The following is a 16,060-nucleotide window of genomic DNA, read 5'->3' on the forward strand; positions in this document are numbered from 1 at the left end:
GCTGGATCCACCACTGGCAACCTTAAAGTTACCTCCCATGGTCCTTAAGATGAAACGCAACTTCAAACTCTGCCATGCTTAGCATCTTGTTGCAAAACAAATAATGGTCTACCTAGTTTGCTAATGGTAGCACTGTGGCTGTATTAATATTAACCATGTATTGATGAAGTTGACTTTCATAAAGGATTCTGTGAAAGCTCAGAGGCATAAAGTATTTAAGGACAAACTAGTACTGGTCCGCAACAAAACCAGCATCGGTATTCCGCTTTCACAGAAGCCAAGAAAACCAAGAAAAATTTCATTCTGAGTATACACAGAACTGCTGGACAGAGGTCATTCTATACGTGTGGTACATGTACAAATATGACATAAGAAGTATGAATGATTGCAATCACTATTAAACAACGAAGTATGCCAATTTAGTCAACAGGTTTCAAAGAATTATAGCCTTCTTTCAAGAGGTCTCGCCACGTTTTAAGGAAACGTGCATTTTCTGTACATTTGAAGGCAAGCTCTTCCACTTGAGCTGATACTGCAGATGTGGCTTCAAGAAGTTTGGTTAATGAAAAGGCTGCATCTCTGCTCTGCAGCTCCACTTCCTCCAGCGGGTCCACCGTTCGGCTGCTGCTCCTGCTCGGAACTGGCCAGCCCAAACTCACTGGGCCGCCCGGGGAAGATGCTACAGAGGCGTCTGAAGAGGAGGGAGAAGAGGGAGGCGGTGGGGGTGGCGAAGAAACCTGCAACTCCTCAGCGTCTGCGGTAGGGAAGGGCTGGGACCGCGGAATCCGACCCCAGCAGCCGAACCGACACCAACTGTCTTTTTAATATATTTCTTTTTTCTAATACTGACATCTAGATCGACAAAAAAAGTCTGTTCCTAGAGAAAGGTAGTTGTTGTTCTTTTCCTCCTGTGTGAAGGTTTATTGGGGCATTTGTTAATGGGTCAGAGTACCTTGAGGCTCTCTCCACTGGGGATAACAAGAGTTAGGTCGGCCTTGATGTCTCTGGCCAGCTCCTCAGGCACTTATCAGTTCTTTTTCATCCCTTCCTGTCCTCCATGTCTCCCTTGCTGTGTACTTTCTTTGTCGTTGAGCGTTTCTGGAGCTCTGCTGTCATAGTAGGGTCATTCTCTCCCACCCCCCATCATCTATCCTTCCTTGATCTTGTTTTTATTTCTCTATTCACTAACATATTCTGATCTGCTCTCAGGATTGACTCTTCTTTTGCTTGGGAATATTGAAATATTAAAATTAAGGCAATGGGTAACATCAAAGTCTAATCATAACCAATTGGCTAATTGTGCTGATCACTGCCCATAAGTTATCTAAATAAAAGTCTTTTTTTTTGTTGTTTTTTTTTTTTTTTTTTTTTTTAGTAGAGACAGAGTTTCACCATGTTAGCCAGGATGGTCTCGATCTCCTGATCTCGTGATCCACCCATCTCAGCCTCCCAAAGTGCTGGGATTACAGGCTTGAGCCACCGCACTCGGCCAATAAAAGTCTTAAAACCATGCAAGAGAGATGTTACATGCCATTTCATGGCTGGAAAAATTGAGATAAGAAAGGCTTAAAACCCTTCCAAAGATCATAGAGCTAGTAAGAAACAGAACTAGGACTATGTCCTAATCCCAAGCATGTCTTCAAGTCCATCTTTATTTTCATATATCCTGCTGCCTTCTCTGGTCTTTGGAGCAAAGAGCCTACATTTCTTTAGGGTAATGAAACTTCAGGGAAGCTGAAATTAGAATTCTGGCACTTGCCAGTCTAGAAAAGATAGAAGAGAGGACATTAAGAAGGTAATTTGAGTTCCCTGTGGCTCAATAGATTATCTCAACCAATATCCCACTTCTATGGATGCCAGAGCATAGATATTTCCACTCTTATAAGATCTCTAAATTCTGTCCACCTATCAGGACAGTGAGCTACAGGAAATGAAAAGGATGCAAGATTCAGGCATTTTTTTCCTGGAGAAAATGAGGGCAGGTGCCATCTTACAACCAAACATCTAGGCTATCTCTGGGCTGTGTTACTTGGGCTCTACTTTTTAAAATTTAAAACTGTAACATATTAAATTTTTTTTAACATCATGTGGCTTCTTTTCTAAAAGAGAAAGAACTAAACAACAGAAAAATCTTCATCTTAATTAAAATAACACCAAATGAATTCCTTGTGTCTCTGTTTCCTTTACATACACCACCTTCAAAAACCTCAATTTCAACCACATTATTCTAACACAGTCACATCTTTCCTAATTAATATGATTTGGTGTTCCCAAGCCAACCATTCCTCACATGCATTGAGAATGCTGATCTTTTTTTTTTTTTTTTTTTTTGAGGCGGAGTCTCGCTCTGTCGCCCGGACTGGAGTGCAGTGGCCAGATCTCAGCTCACTGCAAGCTCCGCCTCCTGGGTTTACGCCATTCTCCTGCCTCAGCCTCCCGAGTAGCTGGGACTACAGGCACTCGCCACCTCGCCCGGCTAGTTTTTGTATTTTTAGTAGAGACGGGGTTTCACCGTGTTAGCCAGGATGGTCTCGATCTCCTGACCTCGTGATCCGCCCGTCTCGGCCTCCCAAAGTGCTGGGATTACAGGCTTGAGCCACCGCGCCCGGCCGAGAATGCTGATCTTTGTGTCTGCCACATTTTCATTCTCATGCCACTCATATCATCACTTCTGTTTTTACACAGACTAAATTCACTTCTTAAGTCATCTCTTCCTCTATCCCCTCACGTGTCAGACATAAAGGCAACTCACTCTTCACATATACCAAACTGGAGAAAAATCACATAACAATGACCACTGGACTCAAATTAATAATAAAAATATTGAATAGACCTTCCACACTACTATCAGTCCAACATTAGCCTCCCTACCACACTCTTATTGATGACTTACCTTGCACTTTATTGACAGCACAGAGGAATAAATAGAGAATGTCTTTCCCTTCCAGACACTGCAATTCCTACCTTCCCTGTACCACTTTATACATGCTTTGCTTTCCTTCATTTTGCAGGGATAAGGAATCCCTATTTCCAACGTGACCTCCACTATTCTCTGGATCATTATGGAATTCCCATTTGCAATAAATTCACGCCTTCAATCAGCCCCTTTGCTGCTGCATTAGCAATTTCTTCCTGCACTGGCAAATGCTATGGTCTGTTTTCCATCTAAATTTTTTTTTTCTAGCAAAGACATGGAATCAACCTAGGTGCCCATCAATGCTGGATTGGATACAGAAAATGTGGCACATATACACCATGGAATACTGTGCAGCCATAAAAAATAATGAGATCATGTTCTTTCTAGCAACATGGATGCAACTGGAGGCCATTACTCTAAGCTAATTAGTGCAGGAACAGAAAACTATGCAACTCATGTTCTCATGTATAAGAGGCAGCTAAATATTGGGTAATCATGGACATAAAGAGGACAACAATAGACACTGGGGACTACTACAAGGAGAGGGAGGAAGGGAGACAAGGGTTGAAAAACTAACTGTTGGGTGTTACACTCACTACCTTGGTGATGGGATCAGTTGTACCCCAAACCTTAACATCACACAATATACCCACATAAGAAACCTGCACATTTACCTCTAAATCTAAAACAAAAGCTGAAATTATAAAAAAATTTTTTTGAAAGACCTAATGGCATCAGACTGGACTAAGGTTGAGGATATAGAATATAACATAATCAAAGATGTTAATTGTGTCTATAGAATTAGTGAAGATGGTTCAGAATTTGAACCTTAATTCCAAGGTCAAGAAATAATGTGCAAAAAGAATTAAGACTCAGAGGAAATAGGGAAGTAGAAAATGAAGTTTTAAAACATTTATTTTATTCCAGGGGAACGTTTTCTGTTTGATTCTGAGGAACCACAGCATTATCTCCAAGTTCATCCTCCTTGGAATGTCTACTGATGCCCACATTCAGGCTCTGCTCTTTGTGCTGTTCCTGGGAGTTTCCTTCCTGGCCCTGATAGAGAATTTGGTAATGCCACTGGTGACCAGAACTGATTCCACCTCTGCACACCCATGTTCTTCTTTCTGGGATGTCTTAGTTCATTTTTCTGCTGTCACATAGTACCATAGATTGGGTGATTTATGAAGAAAAAATTTATTTGACTCATGACTTTGGAGGCTGGGAATCCAAGGTTGAGGAGTTGCATCTGGTGAGGGCCTTCTTTCTGTGTCACACAACATGGTGGAAGGGCAAGCATGCACATGAGACTGAGGGGAGATCATACCAAACTCATCCTTTTAATCAGAAACCCATCCCATGATAACAGCATTAATCTATTCATGAGGGTGGACCCTAATCATCTCTCTCTCTCTTTTTTTTTTTTTTTTTTTGGAGACGGAGTCTCCCTCTGTTGCCCAGGCTGGAGTGCAGTGGCACAACCTCAGCTCACTGCAACCTCCACCTCCTAGATTCAAGTGATTATCCTGCCTCGGCTTCCCAAGTAGCTGGGATTACAGGTGCCTGCCACCATGCCCAGCTAATTTTTTGTCTTTTTAGTAGAGATGGGATTTCACCATGTTGGCCAGGCTGGTCTCAAACTCCTGACCTCAGGTGACCCACCGGCCTCAGCCTCCCAAAGTGCTAGGATTACAGGCATGAGCCACTGTGCCAAGCCACCTGTTAAGGACTAATTGCCTCTTAAAGGCCCCACCTCTTAATGGTGATACAATAGCGATTAAATTTCAACATGAGTTTTGGAGGGGTAGGTGGTGTTTGAGTCAATATTGAATGACAAAAGAAGCCCACCATCCTCAGAAGGAAGGACATTCCAGTCAGAAGAAAGAGCTAATGCAGAGGCCTTGGCACAGAAGAAACTTGAGTTAACTGGGGACAGAAAGAAGGCTGCATGACTGAAGCTTAGCAAGCGATGGGTAAAAAAGGCTGTCCGCAGTCAGATCCCATAGTAACTTTTAGACCATGATATCAGGAATTTGTGTTTGATTCTCAGTGATATAGGAGAGTTTTGAAGGATTACTCTGGTTTCTTTATGGAGCACTAATTATAGAAGGACAAGAGTAGAATCAGGGATGATGATTAGGAGCTATTGCAAGACTCCATGTGACATCTGATGGTATTTTTTACTAAGATTGATCAGAGAAAAAGAGAAGAGAAATTTGGAATGTATTTTGGAAGTACAGTTATAGGGCTTGCTGCTACATTAGATATAGACCAGAAAAGAAAGAGAGGGCTTGAGGTAAGTCTAGATTTTTTCTTGGACAACTGGGTAGATGACGGTACATCATTTACTGAAGTCAGGATAATTGGGGAAATGCATATTAGGAAGGTAAAAATTGAGGATTTGTTAGTTTGGCTGGTTGGTTGCATTTTGACTAAAAAGCCCAAGTCTGTATTAGATATCAGAGTGGAATGTCAAGTATCCAGTTATATATATTATTTTGAAGCTCTAGGAAATGGTCAGGGCTAATATTTGGGGTGTATGTAGTACTCAGAGCTGTAAGACTGGCATAGAACATCTAAGGAAAATGTTTTTGAGAACATCTAAGGAGAACAAATTCTGGAAAGAAGCCCTGCAGCATGCCAGCATTTCTAGTTCAAGCTGAGGATTATCCACCAAGAGAAACTGAGGCACAGCAGCCATTGAACAAGGAGGAATTTTGTATCACAAAAGCCAAGAGAAGAGAGTGCTTCAAGAATAGAGAGGTCAGCTGTGTTGAGTACTGTTGAAAATTCAAATAAAAGAACAGAAAAGCTACCACTGGATTTTGTAACATTGGATTTAAAAGTAGTTGATAATATTGATGGGAGAAGTTTCAGCTAGATAAGTTGAAAAGAGAATGATAGGTGAAAAAGTAGAGAGATCAACCACAGTTAACTTTATTGAGAAGTATTCCTGTGAAGGAGATTGAGAAAATAATGCAGTATGTTTAGAGGATGTGAAGTCAAGGGAGCTATTTGTTTTTGTTTTTTGCTTTGATTTTTGTTTGTTTTTAGTATTTTAAAAAATACTGAAGTTTGGGTGCTCATGGATATGGTCACATAGGTCATGTAATATCAGGATTTTAGGTAGGATGGAGGCAAACAAACTTTGAATCACTTCTACAACCACTGATGGGAATGAGTTCTTGATGACATTCAAATGGAGGTTGGATGGACACTTATTGGAGATGCTGAATGGGGCTCATGTATTAGTTGGAGACAGAAATAAAGTGATCCATGTGATCTTTTATCTCCATAGACTCCTGTGATTCTAGAAGGAAGGCTTGTCTGTTTGCATTTGTATGAGAGAATGTGGGTGTGAGTATGTGTGCATGCAAGTGTATAGTGAAGATCAAACCTGAGGAGGCCCCATGCTGGTCCCTGGATAGCAGAAGGGTTAGCAAGCCTTCAGTGCCTCACTCCATGGTCTTTCCCTAGACCACAAAAGTGGCAGGAGTGGATGCCCATCTCAGGGGCCCAGATCACTGGATACTACTACTTTCCCCATGAGTATGGATTAATCCCCAGCAACTTGGGGCCCAGATTACTCTCTCTCCTTCTGCAAGGGCCAGCCTGGTGCATGGATACTAAGTAGAAAAAGACTAGAAAAAGTGAAGAAAGTCACATGAACTGGCTAGGAGCCATCCTCTGAACCAGGAGTGGTAAAGGAGTAATGAGGTGGAAGAAAAAGAGGATGACCCAAGCCTCTTAGCAGGTACTGACTGAAACCAGAGCCCACGCATGCCAACACACTAGCCTTTTCCCAAAATTAAACACATGCTGAATATTGTTTAAATGCACTACCATACAGTTGTCAACTGGTTGGAAAAGAAAACCAGATTTTCCAGAGACCTGCATGAGTTCTTTGAGCATCCCACATCATTTGTTTCTCAAAGTGAGGCAGTAGGCAGTAGCTCATCTCCAGGAAGAACTGGAGTCAACAGGCCTTGTCAGTCCTTCCCATACTGCCACATGTGAGGAATCTTAATAAGCAACTGTTCCAAACTTTTCATTGCACAGCACAGAGAACTGGCTCAGAAAGAGGAAGCAGAAAGCGCCTTGCCAAATTCACAAAAATAGGTCATGAACAGAGCTGGAATAAGATATTTTAGGAAGTTGAACAGTTTGTCGCTTTATCAATCTGTAATTGTTTGTCCTTTTCCTTCATTTATCAGATTTTGGACAAAAGGCTAAGATTCCTTTGGAATAAATTAGTGGGGGTGAAGGGCCATAGTTGCTAGATGGGGAGCTGGATGGAAGTCAAGGAGGAGCAATCGTGAATTATGGGTAACAGTGAGTTTGGAGTATTCTTATTTTCTCTGGTGGGGATTTCCTAACTAAATGCCAAGATCTTCGACTGAAATTAATTTGAGAGGTCATTTAGTTCAAGGTCCCATCCTCAGCCAATACAAAATAGGTAGAAAGCAGAGACTAATTGCGCAGTTCCATAGAATTTTTCAGGATAAAGCAAACTCTGTAATCCTCGTTCATATTCTTGCCATAAAACATGTAAAAAAGTTTTCATTCCTTAAAAGCCAAAACAACATATGTCTACAAAGATTTACTCAGGGAGATCACAAAGTCTGCCACTAGAGTGTGGGAAGAAGGAGGAAAAGAACATCTTTGATACCACTTTCTTCCCACTCCACAGGAACACAGCATGCTTCACTTCAAGACACTCTTCTCTTCAAAAGCTTTTCTTTTGCCTGCTCTACTAGGGACCTTTCAATGCAGAGAAACCCCAGCCTCCAACCTCCTCACTGGCCTCAGGATGGTCCTCTTCTTCAGACAAGTTTCCTAGACCACAGATTTGGGATTGAAGAGTGCTAGACAGAGGGCAGGCAAAAGGCAGAAAAACTAATAGAAAAATCAAACTGTTGAGCCATTTTTATTCTCCAACTGAGCAACCAAGCCTCCTTCTTAAAGAAATGGCTTCTCAGCCAAATGCAATTTTATTAGAGGGTATGTAGGGCAAAAATAGAATGGTAAAAGAAGAGGTGCATATTCCTTGTTGGAATTAGGGTTAGTTAATTGCTGAATTTGAAGCAAAAAGGTAGAATGTGAATTTATATTACTCCACCCCAAAAGATATTTTTCATTAAAAGTATAAAAACTTATTTTTAAAAAAGTAAAATCAGGCTGGGCGTGGTGGCTCATGCCTGTAATCCCAGCACTTTGGGAGGTCAAGATGGGCAGATCACCTGAGGTCAGGAGTTCAAGACTAGCCTGGTCAACATGGTGAGACCTCGTTTCTATTAAAAATACAAAAATTAACCGGGCATGGTGGCATGCACCTGTAATCCCAGCTACTCGGGAGGCTGAGACAGGAGAATTGCTTGAACCCAGGAGGCAGAGGTTGCGGTGAGCCAAGATGGCGCCATTGCACTCCAGCCTGGGTGACAAGAGCAAAACTGTGTTTCAAAAAAAAAAAAAAAAAAGTAAAATCAAAAGAATTGTTCACTCTGTTACCACCCTAACAACTCAGCTGTTTATTTTTCCATTTTAAGTTCCATATAAGCCCCTATGGTGTGCACATTTTTATATAATCAAATGAATTTAAACTAACTTTGTTTTCTGATCTTTTTACTAGATAGCATATCAAGAATATTTTCTGTTTTTGCCTCTCCTCTGTAATTATTATTTTAATCATTAGAAAATATTCCATTATGTGCTACTAAAATGTAAGTAGCTATTCTTCAGTTATTAGACCTTTGAGTTGATCCTAGTGTAACTATCTTGAAAAAAAATACTGAAATATAAATTTTTCACGCACAGGATATATTTTCAAAAGAAATTTGAGATTTCATCTTGCCAAAAGTATTGTATCAGCATATAATGCTTCCAACAACATGGCAGGATATATCAGTCTCACCAAATCTTGCCAGCACTAGGTATTATAATTTAAAATAGTTTTCATATAAATAGATGTAGACCTGGTGTCACCATCTGGTTTCAATGTACAAGTCTTTGATTATAAATAGAGTGGAAATTTTTCATTATATTGATAGTATATGCACAGGATTTCAGACTATTTATGTTACCGTTTTAGTTTTGTCCCAGAAATTGCAGAAGCTAGAGATCATTGCAGAAGGAGAGAACCTGAAGGCAAAGGGGCCACGAATAAGACTTCTGAAGTCATTCAGTGCTAGATGAGAAATCTCATAAGGCAAATATGGTAGAATAATATTGAAAGAGGAAAATTTAAGAATACTGAGGAGACAAATAAAAGAGCAATAACATTTGTTAGGCAGAAATGGGAAGACTACCTTGTGCCTAGCAGTGTGTTTAGACTAAGCCAAGAAGAATCAACTAAGAACTAGTTAAGTTAGTTCCTATTAGAAATAGGGAGTTCATACACTAATAAGTTGCATTTGTTTTGCAATCAATTATATTCTATTAAAGACATGTTATTATCCCTAGTTTTTTTCAATAATGGAACAGACCCTCTCTGTGGTGAACTAAGTAGTCCAAAGTTTCCAAGCTAATCCAATTAGTGTTGGAACTAGGACGAGAAACCAGACTTTATGGTTTAAAATAATTCATTTTTATATAGTGTGTCATGTAAACCTCAAAAGATATCTCAGATGAGAAAATGAAGATTTAAATTTGTCTGTTTACCCAAAGTCAGATCCCTGACCAGTTGTAGAGCTGAGACTCATGTCAAGGTCCTCTGACTCTTTATACGGCCCCATCACCATCCATCCAAGAGAGCCACAGCAGCTTCAAACTGGCCCCTTCCTTAGAACAGGGCCATAGGTATTACAGCATATATGACATCTTACTCCCAGAACAGCTTGCAGTCTCACAAATGGGGTTGCACATGAATTCATTTATATATTTGTTCTTTTATTTATTCAATAATCAAAATATGTTCCTGGGCCTGGTGTGGTGGCTCACACCTGTAATCCCAGCACTTTGGGAGGCCAAGGGGGGGCGGATGACCTGAGATCAGGAGTTTGAGACCAGCCTGGCCAACATGGTGAAACCCCGTCTCTAATAAAAATACAAAAATTAGCTGGGCATGGTGGTGGGCGCCTGTAATCCCAGCTACTCAGGAGGCTGAGGTAGGAGAATCGCTTGAACTGAAGAGGCAGAGATTGCAGTGAGCCAGGATCATGCCACTGTACTCCAGCCTGGGCAATAGAGCAAGACTCCATCTCAAAACTATATACATATTTTTATGATCTCCTAAAATGCATTAAAACAGAATAGACTTGTGCAAAAGGTAGCTTTGTGATGTTTTTATTCATTTACTCTATAAAACTTTAGTAAGTACCTACTAAATGCCAGGCGCCATGCTTACCTCTGAAGATAAAATGATAAAAAATACTGACAGAGTCCCTGCCCTCATGGAGCTTACTCAAAACATGGAGGGACATGAAACAAATTCATTTGGTCATTTAGCCATTCAACAAATATTTACCGAGCTCCTTATACATTCTAGGCACTTTTCTAATAAATGCTAGGGATATAGCAATGATCAAAATAGATGAAGTCTGGATGCCCCATTCTCCATGATGTGTTTATTTCACACTGCATGCCTCTATCAAAACATCTCATGAGCCCCATAAATATATACACTTAGGTACCCACAAAAATTTTTTAAAAAGGAAAATGAAGATGACCAAATAGGAAGAGCTCTGGTCTGCAGCTCCCAGTGAGATCGACACAGAAGATGGGTGATTTCTGCATTTCCAACTGAGGTACTTGGTTCACCTCATTGGGACTGGTTGGACAGTGGGTGCAGCCCATGGAGGGTGAGCTGAAGCAGGCCAGGACATCGCCTTACCTGGGAAGCACAAGGGGTTGGGGGATTTCCCTTTCCTAGCCAAGGGAAGCCGTGACAGACTGTACCTGGAGAAACAGTACAATCCTGACCAAATACTCTGCTTTTCCCACAGTCTTAGCAACCGGCAGACCAGGAGATACCCTCCCGTGCCTGGCTCAACAGGTTCCATGCTGACAGACCCTTGCTCACTGCTAGCACAACAGTTTGATCTGCAACGCTGCAGGTTGACGGGGGCGGTGGGGCCGGGAGGGGGGGCATACACCATTGCTGAGGCTTGAATAGCTCACAGTGTGAACAAAGCCGCCAGAAAGCCAGAACTGGGTGGAGCCCATTGCAGTTCAGCAAGGCCTACCGCCTATCTAGGTTCCATTTCTGGGGGCAGGGCATATTTGAACAAAAGGCAGCAGACAAATTCTGCAGACTTAAACGTCCCTGAAGAGAGCAGTGGTTTTTCTCAGCATGGTGTTCAAGATCCGAAAATGGACAGACTACCTCCTCAAGTGGGTCCCTGACCCTCGTGTAGCCTGGCTGGGAGACACCTCCCGGTAGGGGCTGATAGACACCTCCAACAGGTGGGTGCCCCTATGGGATGAAGCTTCCAGAGGAAGGATCAGGCAGCAGTATTGGGTGTTCTGCAGCAGCCACTGGTGATACCTAGGCAAGCAGGGTCTGGACTGGACCTCCTGCAAACTCCAACAGACCTGCAGCTGAGGGGTCTGACTGTTAGGAAAACTAACAAACAGAAAGGAATAGCATCAACATCAACAAAAAGATCATCCATGCCAAAACCCCATCTGTAGGTCACCAACATCTAAGACCAAAGGGAGATAAAACCACAAAGATGGGGAGAAACCAGAGCAGAAAAGCAGAAAATTCCAAAAACCAGAACACCTCTTCTCATCCAAAGGACTGCAGCTGCTCGCCAGCAAAGGAACAAAAGAAGATAGAGAATGACTTCGATGAGTTGACAGAAGTAGGCTTCAGAAGGTCAGTAATAACAAACTTCTCTGAGCTAAAAGAGCACGTTCTAACCCATCGAGAGAAAGCTAAAAATCTTGAAAAAAGGTTAGACGAATGGCTAACTGGAATAAACAGTGTAGAGAACACTTTAAATGACCTGATGGAGCTGAAAACCACAGCACAAGAACTTCATGACGCATGCACAAGTTTCAATAGCCGATGCTATCAAGTGGAAGAAAGGATATCAGTGATTGGAGATATCGTGATATCGTGAAAGGAGATCAAATTAATGAAACAAAGTAAGAAGACAAGATTAGAGAAAAAAGGGTGAAAAGAAATAAATAAAGCCTCCAAGAAATATGGGACTATGTGAAAAGACCAAATCTGTTTCATTGGTATACTGGAAAGTGATGGGGAGAATGGAACAAAGTTAGAAAACACTCTTTTGGATATTATCCAGGAGACCTTCCCTAACTTAGCAAGGCAGGTCAACATTCAAATTCACAAAATACAGAGGACAACACAAAGATACTCCTCAAGAAGAGCAACCCCAAGACACATAATTGTCAGATTCACCAAGGTTGAAATGAAGGAAAAAAATGTTAACAGCAGCCAGAGAGAAAGATCAGGTTACCCACAAAGGGAAGCCCATCAGGCTAACAGCAGATCTCTCAGCAGAAACCCTACAAGCCGGAAGAGAGTAGGGGCCAATATTCAACACTCTTAAAGCAAATAATGTTCAACCCAGAATCTCATATCCAGCCAAACTAAGCTTCATAAGTGAAGGAGAAATAAAATCCTTTACAGACAAGCAAATGCTGAGATATTTTGTTAACACCAGGCCTGTCTTACAAGAGCTCCTGAAGGAAGCACTAAACATGGAAAGGAACAACCGGTACCAGTCACTGCAAAAATATGACAAATTATAAAGACCATCAATGCTATGAAGAAACTGCATCAATTAACAGGCCAAATAACCAGCTAACATCATAATGACTGGATCAAAGTCAAACATAACCATATTAACCTTAAATGTAAATGGGCTAAATGCCCAATTAAAAGACAAAGATTGGCAAATTAGGGTCAAGACCCATAGATGTGCTGTATCTCACGTGCAAAGATGCACATAGGCTCAAAATAAAGGGATGGAGAAGATCTAGCAAGCAAATGGAAAGCAAAAAAAAAGCGGGGGTTGCAATTCAACAAGAACAGCCAGCTATCCTAAATGTAAATGCACCCAATACAGGAACACCTAGATTCATAAAGCAGGTCCTTGGAGACCTACGAAGAGACTTAGACTCCCACACAGTAATAGTGGGAGACTTTAACACCCCACTGTCAATATTAGACTGATCAACGAGACAGAAGGTTAACAAGGCTATCCAGGGCTTGAACTCAGTTCTGGACCAAGCAGAACTAATAGACATCTACAGAACTCTACACCCCAAATCAACAGAATATACATTCTTCTCAGCACCATATCGTACTTATTCTAAAATTGACCACATAATTGGAAGTAAAACACTCCTCAACAAATGTAAAAGAACAGAAATCATAGCAAAGTGTCCCTCAGACCACAGTGCAATCAAATTAGAACTCAGGATTAATAAACTCAATCAAAACCACACAACTACATGGAAACTGAACAACCTGCTCCTGAATGACTACTGGGTACATAACGAAATGAAGGCAGAAATAAAGATGTTCTTTTAAACCAATGAGACAAAGACACAACTTGCCAGAATTTCTGGGACACATTTAAAACAGTGTGTAGAGGGAAATTTATAGCACTAGATGCCCACAAGAGAAAGCAGGAAAGACCTAAAATTGACACCCTAACATCACAATTAAAAGAACTAGAGAAGCAAGAGCAAACACATTCAAAAGCTAGCAGAAGGCAAGAAATAACTAAGATCAAGCAGAACTGAAGGAGATAGAGACACAAAAAACCCTTAAAAAAATCAATGAATTCAGGGGCTGTTTTTTGAAAAGATCAACAAAATTGACAGACCGCTAGCAAGACTAATAAAGAAGAAAAGAGAAGAATCAAATAGACACAATAAAAATGATAAGGGGGATATTACCATCGATCCCACAGAAATACAAGCTACCATCAGAGAATACTATAAACACCTCTATGCAAATAAACTAGAAAATCTAGAAGAAACGGATAAATTCCTGGACACATACACCCTCCCAAGACTAAACCAGGAAGAAGTTGAATCTCTGAATAGGCAAATAACAGGTTCTGAAATGGAGGCAATAATTAATAGCCTACCAACAAAAAATGTCCAGGGCCAGACGGATTCACAGCCGAATTGTACCAGAGGTACAAGGAAGAGCTGGTACCATTCCTTCTGAAACTATTCCAATCAATAGAAAAAGGGAGAATCCTCCCTAACTCATTTTATGAGGCCAACATCATCCTGATACCAAAGCCTGACAGAGACACAACAAAAAAAAAGAATTTTAGGCCAATATCCCTGATGAACATCGATGCGAAAATCCTCAATAAAATACTGGCACACTGAATCCAGCAGCGCATCAAAAAGCTTATCCACCACAATCAAGTCATCTGCATCTCTGAGATGCAAGGCTGCTTCAACATATGCAAATCAATAAACGTAATCCATCACATAAACAGAACCAAAGACAAAAACCACATGGTTATCTCAATAGATGCAGAAAAGGCCTTTGATAAAATTGAACAGCTCTTCATGCTAAAAACTCTCAATAAACTAGGTATTGACAGAACATATCTCAAAATAATAAGATGTATTTATGACATACCCACAGCCAATATCACACTGAATGGGCAAAAACTGGAAGCATTCCCTTTGAAAACCGGCACAAGATACCCTCTCTCACCACTGCTATTCAACATAGTGTTGGATGTTCTGGCTAGGGCAATCAGGCAAGAGAAATAAATAAAGGAAAAGAGGAAGTCAAATTGTCTCTGTTGTAGGTGACATGATTGCATATTTATAAAACCCTATCATCCCAGCCCAAAATCTCCTTAGGCTGATAAGCAAATTCAGCAAAGTCTCAGAATATAAAATCAATGTGCAAAAATCAAAAGCATTCCTATACACCAATAATAGACAGAGAGCCAATTCATGAGTGAACTCCCATTCACAATTACTACAAAGAGAATAAAGTACCTAGGAATCCAACTTACAAGGAATGTAAAGGACCTCTTCAAGCAGAACTACAAACCTCTGATTAATCAAATAAAAGAGGACACAAACAAATGGAAGTACATTCTATGCTCATGGATAGGAAGTATCAATATTGTGAAAATGACCATACTACCCAAGGTAATTTATAGATTCAATGCTATCCCCATCAAGCTACCAACGACTTTCTTCACAGAATTGGAAAAAACTACTTTAAAGTTCATATGGAACCAAAAAAGAGCCTGCAAAGCCAAGACAATCCTAAGCAAAAAGAATAAAGCTGGAGGCATCACCCTACCTGACTTCAAACTATACTACCAGACTGCAGTAACCAAAACAGCGTGGTACTGGTACCAAAACAGATATATAGACCAATGGAACAGAACAGAGGCCTCAGAAATAACACCACACATCTACAACCATCTGATCTTTGACAAAACTGACAAAAACAAGCAATGGGGAAAAGATTCCCTATTTAATAAATGGTGCTGGGAAAACTGGCTAGCCATATGTAGAAAGCTGAAATTGGATCCCTTCCTTATGGCGTATATAAAAATTAACTCAAGATGGATTAAAGACTTAAAGGTAAGATTTAACACCATAAAAACACTAGAAGAAAACCTAGGCAATACAGGACATAGACATGGGCAAATCTTCATGACTAAAACACCAAAAGTAATGGCAACAAAAGCCAAAATAGAAAAATGGGATCTAATTAAACTAAAGAGCTTCTGCATAACAAGAGAAACTATCATCAGAGTGAAGAGGTAACCTACAGAATAGGAAAAAATTTTTGCAATCTACCCATCTGACAAAGGGCTAATATCCAGAATCTACAAAGAACTTAAACAAATTTACAAGAAAAAACAAACAAACAACCCCATCAAAAAGTGGGCAAAGGATATGAACAGACACTTCTCAGTAGATGACATTTATGCAGCCAACAGACATGCGAAAAAATGCTCATCATCACTGGTCATCAGAGAAATGCAAATCAAAACCACAATGTAATACCATCTCATGCCAATTAGAATGGCGATCATTAAAAAGTCAGGAAACAACAGATGCTGGAGAGGATGTAGAGAAATAGGAATGCTTTTACACTGTTGGTGGGAGTGTAAATTAGTTCAACCATTGTGGAAGACAGTGTGGTGATTCCTCAAGGATCTAGAAATAGAA

The 16,060-nt window shown here is 40.6% G+C and overlaps 1 pseudogene; it reads right to left on the reverse strand.

Annotated features, from left to right (window-relative positions):
• Positions 1 to 419: 419 nt before the first annotated feature.
• Positions 420 to 16,060, reverse strand: part of LOC105507693 — a 21,165-nt pseudogene continuing 5,524 nt past the window's right edge.

The sequence above is a fragment of the Colobus angolensis genome, unplaced genomic scaffold, assembly GCF_000951035.1.
Source record: "Colobus angolensis palliatus isolate OR3802 unplaced genomic scaffold, Cang.pa_1.0 Scaffold151, whole genome shotgun sequence".
Taxonomy (NCBI): domain Eukaryota; kingdom Metazoa; phylum Chordata; class Mammalia; order Primates; family Cercopithecidae; genus Colobus; species Colobus angolensis.